The following is a 6,000-nucleotide window of genomic DNA, read 5'->3' as shown; positions in this document are numbered from 1 at the left end:
CACCGCAGGCGCTTTCCGCTGAACACAGGTAAAACAGGTCATCAGATGAAGCCCCTGGGCAGACTGCAGTGAGCAGATGGAGGATGCCTAGGGGCGGGCCGTGAGCGGAAAGAACCAACTGCGAAGCCCTGCGGGGGACAGCGCAAGGAGAGCTGAGCGGAAGAGTCCAAATGAAAGGACTCCAGAAGGAAAGAGGCTCACCTGTCTCCGGAACTGGGAGAGGACCGGCGATTTAGATTTAGTTCCCTGGAGGAAGCCAGGGAACTAGCAGAAGGGGATTATAGGCAGAGACTGGGAAAAAGGAGAAAGTCAGGCCTCCCAGCCCCTCCCAGAGCAAAACCCTTTTGTCAACGTGTTGAGACACCGGGTACCTGCCCCAAAAGTGCAGACAGAAGAGGAGAAGCTTCTCCTGCTCCCTTCTAAAGGACTAAAGCCCCCGAAAAGCACATGCTGAAAATTGAAGAAACTGGGGACGTTTAACTTGGGGAGGGAATAAACATCTGTGGATCTTTAAAAATCTGTCGTCAAGTTGAATATAGTCAATTCAAAAGAACAAGAATAAGCAGGAAAGCACTGAAAGAGAAGAGCAATGAAGGGTACAGGGAGGGCAGACTATATAATTAATTCATGTACCCTCATCCAAGCCCAGGAATACATAGAGATTATGGGACAGAATAGAGAATCCAGAAACAGAACCAACTGGACATTTGGGGTACAATAAAAGTTAGTTTGGGGAAAATAGACTTTCTAATAAGTAGTGTTACCACATGGAAAATTATAAAATTGGATTTTTCTCTACTTAACTACAAATGGATAAGAAACATGAATGTAAAACTAGAAAATAAACAAGTAATAGAAAATATTGGGTGAAATTTTCTATGTATTATTGAAAGGTTAATAAAATAGGTACTTGTCACTCCATTTCTCTATATGCTTAACAAAACACTGTTGAAATCTTAAGAACTGTTTGCTAATCTTGTTCCCAGAATGTGCTGTCCCCAACTATGGACTGTCTGCTAATCTTGTTCCCAGAAAGAGCTGTCTCCAACTTCCAAACTACAAAATGTAACTTCTCTCCCTGCCCTCTCTAGGGAAAGTATATAAGCTCTGCTCAAGCTGTTCTCAGGACTCTCTCTCTCTTTGCTATAGAGAGCTCGGGCCCCAGCATGCTGGTTTCCAAATAAACCCACCCTTCTGCTGTTGCATAAGATAGTCTCTTGTGGTCTCTTACTCCGACGTTTCGCCGGACCCTTACATTATGAGTGGGCAAAACCTGCCTCATTGAAAAAATCTTTCCTGGCTGTATCTAAACCTGCTACACACACACACACGCAGTTTTACAATGACAACCTGAGAAAAAATATTTGCAACATATTATTGTCTAAAGAATCATGTTCCTGAAATATAGAGAACATTATAAATAAAATGGCCAGCAAACCTATACAAAAATGGGCTGAAGAAATAAACAGATCTCAGGAAAAGAAATGCAAATAGCTATAACATATGGAAACATGCTCTGCTTAGCTCATAATGAACAAAATACAAATTAAACCACACCAAGATACCATTTCTCACTTGCATTGGCAAGATCCAAACGTTTGACAACATACTCAGTAGGTGAGAGATTGTGGGGGAATACAAATTCTCAGACACTGCTGATAAGTATACAAAATGATACAACCCTTATGAATGAGATTTTGCAACATCTCCCAAAACTGCTTATATATTTACCTATTAACTCAACAATCCCACTTTTTTAAAAAACTTTTTCAGTGCTGGGGAAGGGTATCTAGGGCAAGTGCTCTACTGCTGAGCTATAGTCCCCCAGCCCTAACTTCTAAAGATACTGGGAATACAACAACAAATGTTTAAAACTTGTATTTACAAAACTATGTTATTCAAGCATTAACTATAATAATACAAGATGGTCACAAAAGGCTGAAACAACCTTCATCAATGAAAGTTGTTGAATAAACCAAAGAAGAAAGAAAATAATTTTAAATACTGCTAAGAGCTGGTTTCCAGAATACATTTTTTAAAAATGAAGTAGAGAAAAATATTTATAGAATACTATTTGTGTCTTAGAAAGTGAAAAAAAGATGAATATATTATTTCTTATAGCTTTGAGGTAAAATTGACATGCAATAAATTACATGTATTTAAAGTGTGCAATTTGATAAATTTTAACATGAAATTATGAAATCACCATTATAATCAAGATAATATACACATCCTTTATTCCAAAAATATTCTCATTCTCTAGGTAATTCTGCCCTTTGTCACCCTTCCTTCTTGTCCCCCACTTTCCCATTCCTCCAGCAAAATGTCTATCTTAATAGATTGCTTTGTATTCCTCAAGTTTTATGTGTATGGGATAATATATTGTATTTTCTATGGCTTCTCTCATTCAGCATAATTTGAGATTCATCTACATCAGTTTATCTATCATCTATTTTTATTGCTGAATAGCATTTCATTATATGTAGGTACCACAATTTGTCTATCATCTATTGATAGACATTTGGATTTTTTTTCCAGTTTGGGGCTTTTACAAATAAAATAGCCAAGAACACTGATATAAAATTCCTCCTATTGCTATATAACTTATCTTTTCTTTGGAAAAGAATGGTTGGATATGACTGGTGTATGTTTACCTTTTTAAGAAGGTGATTCTACCACTTTATATCCCCACCAGCTGTGTACCCATCCAGTTCCTCCATCTCTTCTCCAACCACTCAGCACAATTGTCTTTAATATTAGATATTTAATAAGTGTGTAGTGGTAACTCTTATGCTTCAAAATTTCATTTCCCTGATAATTATGTCAAGCATTTTTAATGTATTTACTATCTTTTTATCTTCTTTGATGAAGTGTTATTTTACAGGACTATATTTTTCTAATGAGTTCTAAGAGTTCTTCATGTATTCTTGATGCAAGTCTTGATAAATGCTTTACATTAATTTCCTCCCAGCTTGTGTTTTTTCTATTTCATTCACTTCAAAGTGTATTTTGAATTACAGAGGTTTTAGTTTGATGAATCCCACATTATCAAATCCTTTTTAGTGCTTTTGTTGTCAATTTTAAGAAATCTTTGCCGAACCTAAGTTCAACAAAAATTTTTCTCTTATTTTTTTCCTAGAAGTTTTGTAGTTTTGAGTTTAATATTTAAGTCTGTGAGTTAATTCAGGTGTCTAATGCAAGGATGGATCAATATTTTCCATATAAATATACAGTAATTTCAGTACCATTTGCTGAAAAAACTTTCCATTCTCTACTTGTCTTTCCATCTTTGTCAATGACTGTTGCCATATATATTGTGTATCTATCTCTGAATTCTTGGCTCTGTTCCAATGTTTTGTCTGCAATCCTGATTACTGTAGCTTTAGAATATTTGTTTTTCTTTTTTTCCTCTTCGTATGGTACTAGGGATTGAACACAGGACCTTGCATATGCTAGGCAAGTGCTCTACCACTGAGCTACATCCCCAGGCCTAAGATTAAGTCTTGAAGCCACGTATTCTAGGTCTGTTGCAATCAGCTTGTCATTTTCTACAAAACTCTGCAGGGATTTTGATTGGAATAATGTTGACTCTGGTGATTAAACTGGGATGAATGGACACCTTAGTCTTCTGACTCATAAATTAGGTATATCTCTCCATTTAGGTTCTCTTTAATTTCTATCAGCAATATTTTATAGTTTTTAATATATACGTTTTAGTTTTTGCCACGTTTATGTTTAAATACTTCATATTTTTATTCTATTGTACATGGAAATCTTTAAAATTTCAATTTCTAATTATTCATTGTTAATGTATAGAAAATATAATTGCTTTTAGATGTAAATTTTATCTGTCAACCTTACAATAGCTTTTTTCTAGATCATACCAGATTGTATCTATATATATATTCATGTTATCTGAAAATAAAGAGAATTTTATTTCTTCCTTTCCAATCTGAGTGCATTTTATTTCTTTTTCTTGCCTTAGTACACTAGTTATTTCCTTACTGTACCCCAGTACAATGCTGAATAGATGTAATGAGAGTGGACATCTCTGTTTGGTTTCTGATCTTGGGGAAAAGTATTCAATTATCAACCATTAAGTATGAGGTTAGCTGCATTTTTTCAGAGGATGTTTTAAGCTCCCTTCTATTCCTAGTTTGTTGTTGTTTTTCTACATCAATAATCAATGCTGAGGGACTGGGGTTGATATTCAGTGGTAGAGCACTTGCCTATCATGTGTGAGGCAATGGGTTCGATTCTCAGCACTGCATATAAATAAGTGAATAAAATAAAAGCCAATCAACATCTAAAAAATTTTTTTAAATAATAATCAGGGATGTTTTTTTTTTTTTACATGTTGATGGGATTTATTGTCACCTACTTGTACATGCACACAAAATAACAATATAATTTGGCCAATATTACTCCCCAACATTTCCCCCCTCTGCTATATTTTTTAAATGCTTGTTTTGTATCTCTTGAGCTAAACACAAAGATTGTGCTTTTAGGTACATCAATGTGGTAAATTTCATTGATTTGCAAATGTTAAATAAATTTTGGATTCTTGACATAAATCCCCATCATCAGTCTAGTTTTTGTCTATGATGTATTTTCCTTTTACATATTGTTATATTTGACTTAAATTTTTGTTTAGAATTTCTGTACAGATTCATTGGAGATCCCATGAGAGGTATGTGGTTTTCTTTTCTTGTTATATCTTTGTCTTGGTTTGGTGTAGTGATAACACTGGGACAAAAGCTAGAGTTCTTTCAAAATCAGGCAGGAGAATCACAAGTTCAAAGCTAGCCTCAGCAACTTAGTTCTGCTATCTCTAAATAAAAAATAAAGAGGCAAGGTATGTGGCTCAGTGGATAGGAGCCCTGGGTTCAATCACCAGTACCAAAAAACAGAAACAACTTATTTTTACAAATTTACTTTGGCTCTTCTAAATATTTAAATAATTGTAAAATAAATTTTAAAATCTTAAAAAGTAATACCTAAATATTGAAAGCAAAAATGAAACAACCTGTGATATCAAGTTGGTGACAAACCACAGATATGAGTTATTTCAAACACACCTTAGTGGGATATATCTTAAAGACAAGAGAATTTCATTTCATTTGAGGAATACATTCCTGAAAGTATTTTAAATAACATAAATATAGTCGTATGTTGCTTAATGATGGTAATAAGTTCTGAGAAACACATCTTAGGCAATTTCAGTGTGCAAACATCATTGGGTATACTTACACAAACCTAGAAAATATAGCCATTTCCACACATAGGTATTCATATATGGTATATCATTGCTTTGGGGATAAAAACCTATAAGATATTATTATACTGAATACTGTAGACAATTGTAACATTGTAAATGTTTATATATCTAAACATATCAAAACACAGAAAAGATATTAAAAATACTAGATGACAAGAATTTTTTAGCTCCATTATTATGCACTAATGACCAAAATGTCATTAAGTGGCACAAGACTGTAAACAATTATATTGATGTCATTGAAAACTGGAACTCCAACATCAGAGAAAGAAAACACAAATCTAAGATAGATGAAGTGAAATAAAATCTCTAGCGCTAAATGACATGATGAAAAACCCCCACATATTTCTGAGCTTTGTTCACTAAAAAGGCCTACAAATGACAGTCAATTTGAGCAATAAGCAATCCTAGTACTCGGAATGTAGCCTCTAAATATCATTTCCTATTGAAAGGAACCAAAGTTCTTTTAGAGAAATAGATCCTTCAAGGTCTGGACAGGAAATGTTTAAGATGAACTTGGAACATCTCATACTTCAAAAGCAAGGGAAATAGGTAACAATGACCACTAGGTGGTGGCAAAGGGTCCCAGGAGCCAAGATAAAGAGGCTTCTACAAGGCAAAGGGGGAGAAATTGAGCATCAGGTAAGAACAATTACTATTCCTAATTGGATTAAATACACCAAATATTTTTAAATGAATGACATCATATTGACAAATAAAAG

Source organism: Urocitellus parryii, chromosome 7 (genome assembly GCF_045843805.1).
Source record: "Urocitellus parryii isolate mUroPar1 chromosome 7, mUroPar1.hap1, whole genome shotgun sequence".
NCBI lineage: Eukaryota > Metazoa > Chordata > Mammalia > Rodentia > Sciuridae > Urocitellus > Urocitellus parryii.
This window is presented reverse-complemented; position numbering follows the sequence as displayed.